Source organism: Rattus rattus, chromosome 4 (genome assembly GCF_011064425.1).
Source record: "Rattus rattus isolate New Zealand chromosome 4, Rrattus_CSIRO_v1, whole genome shotgun sequence".
Taxonomy (NCBI): Eukaryota; Metazoa; Chordata; class Mammalia; order Rodentia; family Muridae; genus Rattus; species Rattus rattus.
In genome coordinates this window covers 70251794-70265838 of record NC_046157.1, presented here as the reverse complement: position 1 = coordinate 70265838, position 14045 = coordinate 70251794, and positions in this window count along the sequence as shown.

Sequence of the window (14045 nt, the reverse complement as noted above, 5' to 3'; positions counted from 1 at the left end):
AGGCCCAGTGGACCATAGTAATGAATGGAAATTTGCAACTGCCTGGGTATGGTGGTATCTCTAGGAAGTCGCAGAGACCTGGGATAGGGGAGACTCTCAGGGGTCAATGCTGATGTCCTTAACAGAGATTCCTAACAGCAGGGACTTGGAACCTGTAGAAGCTACCTCCTGTGGCCAGGCAGGATCCCCAGTGGAAGGATAAAAGGACAACATTCTGCCCACTGAACTTTCAACCCAAAATTTGTCTTGTCCAAAAGAAATGCAGGGATGGAGCAGAGACTGAGGAAAAGGCCAAACAAGTCAAAGCCCATCCAATGAGCAAACACAGACCTCTGACATTAGTGATACTTCGTTATGCTTGCAGATAGGAGCCTACTGTAAGTGTCCCATGAGAGGCTTCACCCAGCAATATTCAGAAACAGAAGCAGTTAACCATGAGCAAATATTAGACAGAGGTCAGGGACAATTAAGGAAGAATTGGGGGATAGATTGACAGCCCAGAAGTAGATGAAGACTTCACAGAAAGACCAACAGAGTGAACAAATCTGGATTTCTGAGAGCTCTCAGAATCGGAACCACTAACCGAAGAAAATGCACTGGCTGGAACGAGATGCTCTCCTCGCTGCTTGGCTCATAGGTAGTAGACAGACAGGTCAGTTTTCATGACTGTCCTGTTAGGCCTCAGTGCGAGATGAGTCTAATCTGGCAGAGACTTGATGTGCCAGAGTGGAAAGAGACCAAAGGATGAGAGGAGAGGGGGAATCCTATCCTCTCAGAGGAGAAGGGGAGAGAGGATGGGGAGGAAGAGACTCGGTCTCAGGATGGCGAGCAGTGTTTGGGATGTAAACAAATAAATAAATACATTTAAAAAGTATATGTTTCACACTAGATACTACTTATTTATTTTTGTTGCAGTTGCTTTCTCTCGTATCTGGTATCTGCTTCCGATTTTCCCTATAAGGTAGTCTTGCTCTGTTTCTCTGACCACACAATTGTCAGTGTACGCCTGCAGAAGCAGTACCTCTATAACTTTAATTTGTGTTTCCCTGATATCTTAACACACAGACACACACACATTGTGCATATGGATATCAGGCATATTGCATATTTTAAAATATAATTAAATATAGCCATGGTTTCAAACATTTGCCATTTCCTATTAAAAGCTTAACAAATATTTTTGATGGTTTGAAATGCCCATTATGTGTTTCTGTCATCTGAGGTCACCCTCCTGAGTGATGCGCCCTATCCCAGCATCTCTTGAGCCTCTCTAGCTGCTTCCGTTGATGAAAGCCTCCACATCTGCTGTGCACGTCACTCTTCTTAGCCTCTGGTGACCACCGTCAAGCTCTGGATTCTTAAGATGCTCGCTTTTAAAGATGCTACATATATAAAAAGAAAACATCAAGGAATATGCTTTCGTCTGTTTTGGGATTACATAGCTCAATCCAATGACCTTCATTTGAGAGACTTGTCTACACATTAGGAGCAGCTTTTCACCCCCTCCATTCTAGCACGACAGAAAAGTGTGGTCCTCCGAATAGGAACAGTTTTCAAGGTCTTTTCAATAAGCAACCATGAAAATTACTGTTTTTATCCTTCCTGTATTTGCTGTATTTGGTTGCTTTGGCTTGGATAAAGAGTGAAGTTGAGAAATGAGGTGGAAGATCTAAACCTCAAAGGAAAAAATGTGAGATAATTGATTTCTTAATATTGCAAGCAAAACGGGGGTGGACACAGGAAATATTTAAATGTTGGTGTTTGGTAAGTTCTTTGGTGGCTTCCCTCCCCCAAATTCACTTAGATGACAAAACCTTGTTAGACGATAATACAATCTGTACCACTCTAATCAAATCAGTTTCCAGATTAAATAATTTCTTGGAAATATCACACCATTTCCATCCAAAGAGTAGAGCATAGTTGGGACAATTTTGAGATTAACATAAATGAATTCTCTTCTAAAAATGTCTAAGTAACTGATGCTGTAGAAAATTTAAAAAAAGTTTGTCATATTAAGAGGGAAACTTTCCTATCTGCGTTTTGAAATGTACAAAATTTAACTGAATAAGTAATACTACTATCAAAGAAGATGCCAATATGTTTAGCATGGTTGTGACAAGGAAGGCAGTATGAACGCATGATGGTGGATATGTAGATACAAGGCAACGTCGTCAAAGACCACTTAAGGAGGATAAGATGTGTTTTACTGCTAAAGCACAGTTAGGGTCTGAGCACGGTGGGACAATTATGATTGTGATATTCCAGATTTCAGCACTCAAGAAGGTCCCTGCTGGTCAAAGTGCAAAGCCAGCATGACGTGGGTTCTTTCTGTATTTTTTATCAAAATTATCTTTGTCAGCTAATCCTTTGCGAATTGGTATTGTGGTTTCTTTCCTAACCACTTCACACTATACCACAGGAGGAGAGCGGGCAATAGAGAGAGAGGTCTGTGCTTTATAAGAGGAACTCCCAGAGAGCAAGGGTGCATTTTATATTAGGATAATTAGATCCTGAACCTCTAGTCTCAAAATAACAAACACTCAGTCTTGGAAACAGTTGAATCTGTATTTTTTTAATCATGTAGAATTCTGAGTTTGTCCATAATTTTTTTTGTCTATTTTAGCTCAGCTAGAGGCATACATTTAAAAATACATTAAAAGGTAAAGTCACTAACCTAATAATCCATGTTTATATAAGGTAAGGTAAATGATGTTTAATGTGTGTGTGTGTGTGTGTGTGTGTATACACATGTGCTAGACTGCTAGTCAGAATATTTTGTGGAGCTTTTGAGAAAATAGTTTGAAAAAAGATTTTAGATTTAGTTTGATGGAACTTTGTCCTAAGAATTATTATTCTTGCCAAAATGTTTATTTAGTTATCAGATTGCTCTGTGAAATAATGCATTATGCTATGACATTTAGTCATTGTAATTAAGCTCATATTCAGAGCTAATAGACAGATTTTTAAACCTCTGCCTTGGGACTTTTCATAATTATACTCTTAAGTGACCTTTATATCTAAAATTTAAATCTAATATTAAATCTAATAAAAATGTAATCAAATAGTACCATATGTCTCATTATGTGAATCTAACATCATGAATGTGTGGGCTTTCTCCTCAGAAGGATTTATTAGTGGTAGAGCTTGAAAATCTAATGCATCACTCTTTATTCCCTCCTTGTGTTATTGATTAGCCTCCCAAAATGGCCTTCGAGGCTCCACAGTAATTTATCCACAGCAGTCTTGATTTGAAGATAGGTACAGTGAATTTCTGGGCCTTTCCAAGTACACATCCCAAAGTAAAACCTCAAGAGATTTCAACAGATAATTATTTTTTCATTATCACTCCCTTTACATCTTGAGTTTTAGGTGTAATAATCCTTTAGCCACTCAAGATTTCATAGGGAGCCCTTCCCCCACATCAACAGAGCAGCATTCCAAAATCAAGACACCAAACAATGTATAAGTTATACTGCTTTTTTCTGCCTTTCATTTAAAATGAGTGTATTTATTGTCTTTAAGTTAGTAATATGTTGCTACTCCAAAATTGGTATCTTCTATAGGATGATAGGATATAGTTTCCTTCTACAGATGCCAGAATCCAGCAGATTATTTTTTAAAAAGAAAATCATTATAAAACTAACATCACTGCCACACTCTAAATAAATTGATAATTAGTATATACCTTTGTCATTGACCCAATCATCATGCATTTATATATGAATATATTTCACACTAGTCAAAATATGCCTTGTTACCAAGTCACCTTTCTAATTGATTTTTCACCTGATTAATTATCATATTGAACTTTTTTTTATCATTGTCTCTTCTTCTGGCCTCAATTATCACAGTTTTTCCTTCACCAAATAAAACCAATTTAAAATGTGAGATCTTATTTCACAGAACTATCCTTGACCACAGCTGATGGAGCACATGAATCTTTTAGCTATGTATGTGTGATTTATCTAATTTACTTAAAAAATGAATGCAGTCACTATCTTCAGGAGCATAATATTCTTAAATATGATGGTGTCTTATTGTTATGTGATTTGGTTGCAAAATGTGTGCGCTCTGATGTGGTCTTCTAATAGTCTCATTATTATCTCTCATTCTCCATGCTTTAGGATTGTTTAACTTATTAAATACAAAGAAATCTGCTATTTTCTCATCCAGGATTCTACCTGGAACAATTTCAAATAGCTTTTCTCTGAGAATAAAATGTACAGGAAGAGCAAAGGTGTTTTGTAGAACAGAGTATTAATTTAGAAACTCATGGGACATTTGGATCTTCTGTGATTAAATAAATCAATAAGACAACATAAATTGTGTATGAAGTTGTAGTCATTAAATAGCATAAACATGTAAAGTACATTTGTCTGGAAAATTTGTTTTTAAACATCCATTTTTTTATTTAAAAAAACTTTTTCTTCATGGATATACAGTTTTGAAAAATTGTCTAAAAATGCTATGTAATTTCAACTAAAGTGAAAGAAAAATGCAGTATATTTGACTAAATACCAACCTTTGATACAATGAAACTTATGACTAAAATAACAAAGTTTATTCTTCTATTCCTTTCTGCAATTCTTCGATTTAATGAGTTAACCTTCTCAAATCCTGACATAGTTATTTTTGTTAATACCATTGAGAAAACATTGGGGGAAAAAACACCACTTCTGATTTAACATTCAAATGTATGCAAATGAATTAGCTACTGTGTTTCTACACACTATATTTTTCAGGTATGATTTCAGGGACCAGATAGAGAAAAATGGGAGAGAAATCAAGTTATCATTAATTCACTGCCTAGGAAGTAAGTATCATCTTTCTATTTTCGGTATCTCTTGGAACATTTATATTCCCCATTTCACAGGCACATAGTACAGACATTTTTTTAGGACAGTAAAGAGGACAGAGTTCTTACTCAACATGCACATCATATTTCTTTCATATGTGTTGGAAAATTACAGTGTTGCATATAGGATTACTTAATTCCTTACATTTATGTCTTTTTACCAAGATACTATAGTATACATAAATAAAATATTAAAATTTGCATTTGGTTATTTAAGAGTACATCAAATGCCAATGTAAGGGATGAATTACAACATTCTACAAAAGATACAAATGGGAGGATGGGTGCATCAGAATAAGGCAGTGAAAGCAAAAACAGGTTCCACATGAATTGTGACATGAGGTACTCCAGAAAACACTATAGGGCAATCGTACCTGAGAGAGTGTATGGAGCCTAACATCCTGGCATTTTATATTTTTATAACAATCAGCCATTGTCTACCAACAACTCTGGGGTGAGATTTAGGGGTATGGGAAAAATCTTCGGCTCCAGGTATCAAATGTCTCTAGGATTGAAAACAATTATGGAGGCCATTGGTATATGTGATTCATAGCCAAGCAGGAGTGCAAGGATGGATCACTGGTAGCAGTATTCTTACGAGTCACAGAAGATATGCAAAATCATCAGTTTTTCTGATCCTCTTAATAAGTGTTCATTTAATTCTGCTACTTCTGCAATGTTATAATTGGTTGATCACTAGAGGTTCTCCTAATTTTGTCCTTTACACTTATATATCATTATAACAGCACTAGAGAAAACATCTTTGATTAGTATATCTATTATAAGTGGCAGGAAATCTATTACTCTCAGTAATTCATGATATGGGATGAATGAAAACCTCCATCTGTAAGGAATCTGTGCTTTTGTGGAGTTTGACTTTATGAGTATAGACTGATAAAAGCTTCTGATTCACAGTTAAGTGGTATTTGATCACATGATAAAATTGCGATGCTCAGGACATTCAATCATAATTCTAGTCTCTCTTTATCTAGGAATCCTAGGTCCTTCTACTAATCAGTTCAATTACCCTAGTAATATGCCTTTGTTTTCTAGTCTATTCTCATGAGAGACTCAGAAGTCAGATGATATCCAAATGGGGGACTGCAGCTTTACTCATGAGAAATAGAATGATCACAATAAGACTCAGGATCTCTAGGCCTAAAATTCAAAATTCACAGCAATGTAAACCAAATCACCTGAATATAGTTTTAGGAATGATGGCCAAGTCACTACTTCTAAAGTTGGTGTATGTGTGATGGCCATTGTTGACTGTCAACCTGTCTACTTTATAAATTATACTTAAGCTTCTGGGTATGCATGGGACAGTCTTTCTTAATTAAATCTTTAGAGGAGTAAAGTTCCAACTTTAATCTTGGTCACATTTTCTGATGGCAGCCTACAGGAGAAGGAAATATTGATGTTTTGCCCCCATGTTCTCATTTTCCTTGGAAAGTTTACTCCTTCATTGACATTAGCACCCACTTTTTCAGGATTCTGGTATACACAGGGGACAAGCTCAACACCATGGACTGAATAATTAATGGATTCTTGGACTTTCTCAGTAGTATACAGCCACTGTCAGACTTTCAGGACTACCTCCACAGCCTGTAAATCATTCTATCAATTCCCCTTTTTATCTCTATATCTATATCTATATATAGATGTGTAGAGCTGAGGCCTGATGGACTTTTTCATGTCAACTTTGTCATGTCTATTGGTTTTGTTCTTGATCTGCTCTTTTTTGTACAGTCATGTAGATGAAGACACACTAATAACTTTCCCATTGTTTTAAAGTTGCTGTGTTATGCATATGATATATGATATGATATATATGTGTGTGTATGAGAGAGAGAGAGAGGAAGAGAGAGAGAGAGATCTAATTAGACTTTAACAGGTGTAGCATATGAGAAATTTATATTATGATTCATAACAGTAGGAAAATAGAGTTATGCAGTAGAAACAAAAATAATTTTATGTTTGGGGTCACCAAAGTCAGAGAACCTTAAAGAGTCATAGCATTATACAGGTTGATAATTGCTACTCTAGAGAACAGTGACTATATACAATGTGGGATATTTTTGTATTTAATAACCATGTTATCTATATTCAGAAACATAACATTAAATAGTAGTTATTGATTGAACATGTCCACAAAACGCAGAACCTTAAAAAAATCTAATTTTATTGGTGCTATATACATATTGGAACCACATCTACAACAGAGAAATATCTCTAACATTTCATTGGTCAAGAAGGTTCTGATTGACACAAGATGTTGAAGGACCAGAGATTATCATATTTTATATTCACTTTGTATTACAGTATATATCTTGCAAGAAAATTATGGAATATTTTACTTCAATAAACTGGATACATTGTTACCCTATCAGTGATGTTACATAGAATACCAAGGATAGAAACTAATATACATTGAAAATATATTTCAATATTATGTCCATAAACCATCATAAATAATATATTCTAATACAATGCTTTTTCACCACAAAGTTTACTTAAAGACTTATTTCATTAAGGACACTATTTTTATTTATTTTGTTCTGGCTGAGAAACAAGGTCTTGCTAAGTAACCTAAGGTAGTCATAGACTCCCGTGTTCAAACACTCCTCCTGTCTCAGTTTCTACAATAGCTTCGATTCCTATCACATGCACCACCTTGAGAAAATTCAGTATTAATTTTGCTGGTGGCAGCTTGAGTATGTATAAGGAAGGAGTGCATTGTAATCTCATTATTCTTTACAGTACGTGAACTTTGCTTTGAAAAATTAAATATTACAGAAATGGCATAGCAAAGGTCAGAAGTTGAGCCTCAAAAATTTGGTAAATATGGTTTCTTGGCTATATATGTGCAATTTTACAAATCATAGATATTACCTAAGAATTCTGACTATTATGTGAAGCCCTGAAACTACATCAAATAGGCAAATTAACATTCTTAAATTGCATTGGTGTTGTCGGGGATATTAGCAAAGTCATTGGGAACTTATCTCACTGGCCTGTCCTCCAGCTTTGAACATGGGGTAAAATAAACGATGATGCTCTTCTAGCACTTTAAAGAAAGTGCAATAGATGTGGCAACAGTTTGGCAACTGTTGACCAGATATTCAAATTCTCTGTGTCTGACTCTCTTTCTCGTACACACACTCATATTTTCTATCAATACCTAGTAAATAAGCAACTCCCTTAGCAGTCCATAATAAATCTTATCGTTTTACAGTAATGGGTATCTTAATTTCACAGTCATCATTTTATTCTTGATTTTTTTCCCATTTCTAGAGGACCTAGCATAGCTGAACTCTTTCATTTTGTTTCCAGAGAAATACAGACAGGCTCTGTTTATCATTTATGTCTTATCTTTTCTTCCATCTCTCTTTATTTTCTTTCCCAGAAGTATTAGTTGCTAGCTGACCTTTCTCTGTGCTGATCGCTAAGTGATAGAAAGTGAAAAGGTCAAGATGCTAGTGCTTACTTTCTTACCTACCTTAGAGGCATGTGTTTTTTAAAGACTTTCCCACATTCTCATGTTTTATATTATCACATTTTATATTATGAACTTAACATTAATAAGATTATCAGTAATAACTGCTACCTGTATCTCAGAATTTTCTGCTAAATTTCAACTTCAGGTTTTCTAACTTTCTCCTTAACATTTCTGTTTTCATACCCAACATGTCTATCAAACCTATAAACACAATGTAATTAATGTTCACAAACATTATGTAATTTTCTGTGACTGAAATATGAAGCATTTTCCCATGTCCCATTTCCAATTCTTGACAATATTCACTGATAATTTAATATATGCAATGATTTCCATTACCCCTTATCATGTGTAGCTTATCAACAAATCTATAAGAAGGCAATATTACTTGTTGCTTTGATATTGAAAACGTTGAAGTCACTTTACAGCCTTCACTCTTCAAACAATAATTAGTCAGACATTTGAAAACAAAAACAGGAGCCCATTGTTCTATTAATGTTAAGATACTGGTAGGAAATGTGTGGCTATTGTTTTATGAGAGAATAGTCAACAACTCGAGGACTCAATAATAAGAGGTAATTTGATTTTAAAGCCCCAATGCTCTTGAAGAATTACTTACTTTTTGGAACTTCATTGTGGTATCTAATTTGGAAATAGGACCATGTTGGAAATTCACTAAGGAACTTCACTAAGGATTTTCACTGCATACTGCAAAGATAAAACTGTCTCTAGCTTCTGCTCTCTACTACTTTCCTGCAGCACACTCTCTGCCGTAATATTCTTTGTCAAGCTCAAAGAAGTGGTGGAAGCTGACCATGAACCCAAATATTTTAGGGCATATACTTCTAGAAAACTTTTCTTCTTTAGAATGTTTGTATTTAGATCATTTCACAGCAACAAAAATTAATGCAACATCTCAGCAAAATAACTTCTTACCCATTTCAGTGGAAAATTTGATTTCAATACCTTTTTTTTTTTAACTCATCTACTTCTTTCTTTGTTCACTCTTCTCTGCTATTATAAAAACTACAAGAATGTTTTGAGCCTAAGAACTGTAATATGCTAATTTCCTTACTGTAACCTTTTCCAAGAAGCATTCCACAATGACCTTTTCCACATTTATCATCTCAACTGAAAGGTAATCTCCAAAGAGAATATTCCCTTGTCCAAGTAGCCCTATTTCAATATCTTTCATTTAAAATGTCTCATAGTCTATTGTAACACTGAGCAAAATTTCAAACTTTATTTTATGTCTTTCGAACATTCACTAATTAATTATATATAGTTTAATATGTTTTGTCTTATTCTTATTATGCATGTAAACTTCCTATTAAAGGTCATTCTGGTTTTATTCTCTGTTGATTTATATCAGCTTAAAATACTATGTGAATTTTAGTCAGTTTTATTAAAAATACATGGAATAAATGCCCTGTAACCACAGGGTTTTTCCCTGATGCACCAGTTCCAGAAATAACAACTCAGAGACTTAATTACATATGAATATGTTCCTAGGCCATAAGATTGGTCTTTGTCACTAAGTAGCTGGTAACTTATTAACCCATTTATTGTATGATATGAGTGCCACATAACTGATTACTCTTCTCATTTTCTTATGTCTGTCTCCTCAAAGTTTGGGGCAATCTCATCCCATACCTGCCTCTATCTCAGAATTCCTCTCTCGCTATCCGAAGACCCACTTTCAATTTCCTGCCTCAACTCATTAACCAATCAACTTCTGATCAACACATGTTGCTTCCATACAGTACACAAGACATTCTCTCTATAATAGTGAATTAAATGAAGCAAAAACAAAAAAAGTTTGTAGGAATGTTGATGATATACATCTAGTATATATTTTCTATTTTTTTGGTTTGTTCATTTGTTTTATTTTAAACTAATATGTAAAAGGAGAATATCTAAGTCATCAGGTAAATAAAACGTTCAAAGAGTGATTTTCAGCACTACTGTAATTCAAGTTCTGCCCAGAATTTGGATTAAAATTAACAGATTGTGTGTTGTTCTTTGCTTAACCTGGGCTTCTCTGTGTATTTGGGAGTAACTCATTTTGCTGAAGGCATAATTGCCATCTGTCATGTTTTTTGCATTTTATTTTCTCTAAACAAATATTGAGCCATTTTCTGTTGGCTACATTTAGATTAACTTCACACAAGCTAGAGATACCTGAAAAGATAGAACCTCAATTTAAAATAAAAACTCCTTAATATCCAGCTGTAAGGCATTTTCTTAATTAATGAATGATTGGAGAGGGCTCAGTCCATTTTGGATAGTGTCATCCCTGGAATGGTTTGTTCTACAAGAAATCATGACAAGCAAGCTAATAAGTAGCATTCCTCAGTGGTCTCTGCATCAGCCACTGGTTTGAGTTTCTTTATGGACTTCCTTCATTAATGGACTACAATATGAAGTATAAATCAAATAAACCCCCTCCTTTCCAATTTTCTTTTGATCATGGTGTTTATTACAGCAATATAAACCCACACTAGGATACATTTTCTATGTGATTCAAACAAAGACTTATGTCAAAGATAAAGAGAATCACTGCTATTCTGGAAAAAAAGTCAAAATATCACTATTTGCAGATGATAAGATAGCATACTTAAGTGACTCCAAAAATTCAACCAGAGAATCCTACAGCTGATAAAAAAGACCAGCAAAATAGCTGGATATAAAATTAACTCAAACAAATCAAAGCCTTCCTCTACTCAAAGGATAAACAGGCTGAGAAAGAAATTAGGGAAACAACACCCTTCACAATAGTCACAAAAAATATAAAATAACTTGGGATGACTCTAACCAAGCAAGTGAAAGTACTGTATATCAAGAACTTCAAGTCTCTGAAGAAGGAAATTGAAGGAGATCTCAAAAGATGGAAAGATCCCCCATGCTCATGGACTGGGAGAAATAATATAGTAAAAAAGAGCTATCTTGCCGAAAGCAATCTACAGATTAAATGCAATCCCCATCAAAATCCCAAGTCAATTCTTCACAAGGATAGAAAGATCAATTTGCAAATTCGTTTGGAATAACAAAAAACCCAAGATAGTCAAAACTACCCAAACAATAAAAGAACTTCAGGGGGAATCACCATCCTTGACCTTAAGCTGTATTACAGAGCACTTTTGTTAAAGACTTCATGGTATTGGCTCAGAGACAGGCAGATAATGGGGACTAGACAATGGGATAGAATTGAAGACCAAGAAATGAACCCACACACCTATGATCACTTGATCTTTGACAAAGAAGCTAAAACCATACAGTGGAAAAAAGCTAGCATTTTCAACAATGGTGCAGGTTCAACTGGAGGTCAGCATGTAGAAGAATGCAGATTGATCCATTATTATCACCCTGTACAAAGCTCAAGTCCAAGTGGATCAAGGATCTCCACATCAAACCAGATACACTCAAACTAATAGAAGAAAAAGTGGGGACTGGGGAACATTTCCTGAACAGAACACCAATGGCTTATGCTATAAGAGCAAGCATTAACAAATGGGACTTCATAAAATTACAAAGCTTCTGTAAGGCAAAGAACACTTTTAATAGGACAAAAGGGCAAACAACAGATTGGGAAAACATCTTTACCAATCCTACATCCAACAGAGGGCTAATATCTAATATATACAAATAACTCAAGAAGTTAGACTCCAGAGAATCAAATAACTCTTTTAAAAATGGGGTACAGAGCTAAACAAAGAATTGAGGAATATCAAATTGTCAAGAAACACCTAAAGAAATGTTCAACATCTTTATTCATCAGGGAAATGAAAATCAAAAGAACTCTGAGACTCCATCTCCCACAAGTCAGAATGACTAAGATAAAAACTCAGGTGACAGCAGATGCTGGTGAGGATGTGAAGAAAGAGGAACACTCCTTCATGGTTGGTGGGATTGAACTGGTACAACCACTCTGGAAATCATCATGGCAGTTCCTCTGAACATTGAACGTAGTACTACCTGAGGACCCAGCTATACCACTCCTTTTCATACCCAATAATGCTCCAATATATAACAAGGACACGTGCTCCACTATGTTCATAGCAGCCTTCTTTATAATAGCCAGAAGCTGAGAGATGCCCTTCAACAGAGGAATGGATACAGAAAATGTGGTACATCTACACAGTGGAATATTACTCAGCTATCAAAAACAACGACTTTATGAAATTCGTAGGCAAATGGTTGGAACTGGAAAATATCATCCTGAGTGAGCTAACCCAATTCCAAAAGAACATACATAATGGTATGCACTCATTAATAAGCAGATATTAGCTCAAAAGCTCTGAATACTCAACATACAATTTACAGATCACATTAAACTCAAGAGTAAGGAAGACCAAAGTGTGGATGCTGCAGATTTTCATAGAAGGGGGAACAAAAATACTCACAGGTGGAAATATGAAGACAAAGCATGGAGCAGAGATTGAAAAGCCATCTAGAGACTGCCTCACAAGGTGGATGCATCCCATATCCAGTTACCAAACCCAGACAATATGGCAGATGCCAAGGATTTCATGCTGACAGGAACTTGACATAGCTGAGAGGTTCTGCCAGAGCCTGACAAATACAGAGGCGGATGCTGGCAGTCAACCACTGAACTGAGAACAGGGTCCCCAATGGAGATGCTAAAGAAGGGACTGAAGTAGCTGAAGGGATTTGCAACCCCATAAGAAGAACATAATATCAACCAACCAAACCCCCAGAGCTCCCAGGGACTAAACCACCATCCCAAAAGAAGACAGGCATAGACCTATGGCTCCATCCACATATGTAGCAGAGATGGCCTTGTTGGGAATCAATGCGAGGAGATGTCTTTGGACCTCTCAAGATTCAATGCCCCAGTGTAGAAAAGTATCAGGGTGCGAAGGTGGGAGGGACTGAGAGGGTGGGTGAGGGAACACTTTCATAGAAGGATGGGGGGTAGGATAGCTGGTTTCAGAGGGTGGGTAATAGGAAATGGAGTAACATTTCACTGGGTGGAAAATTCCAGGAAGTACAGTGGGAGAACCAGCTTTCTGCCCCCAGGAACAAAAGACTGAGAACAAAAGACAGGAACAGACCATAGCCCAGGTGTACCATCCAAGTGTGTCACTTCTGGGTCAGGGTCTGGGCGTTCCTTTCTTAGGAACAAAAGGCTTCTACACGCATCAGCAAGGCCTCAGCTGGGGTCAAACACTGCTGCGGACCCAGGAGGGTCGGACAAAAGACAACAGAATGAGTATCATTTATATGTAAAATAATCCACAATATACGCTTAAGTCAATATAAACAGCAGTTAATCTTTCACATCAAAGGTTTTTTAATTGAAGTATATGTATTTATTTTGAAAAAAACCAAAAGTATAAAAATGCTTCAAAATAACAGTAGAGATAATTTTGATGGAGATGGAATTGAAACATACAAGTAATAATTGAATAGGATAACAAAACAGCAGAAATGACCGGCTGTAATGCAATAGATTGCTGTTAGGTTCCTTTTTTTCTGATAAAATGCAATTTTCGTTTGTAAGCTTAACTATATTAAATTTAAGAAGTTTTATTTTTATTTATGTTTTGTAATATATTTAAGTTCATAACAATGCTATTTACAGCTGTGTGTGTGTGTTGGCGTGTGTGTGTGTGTGTGTGTGTGTGTGTGTGTGTGTGTGTGTGTCCTATTTAGAACACAGATCTTCCA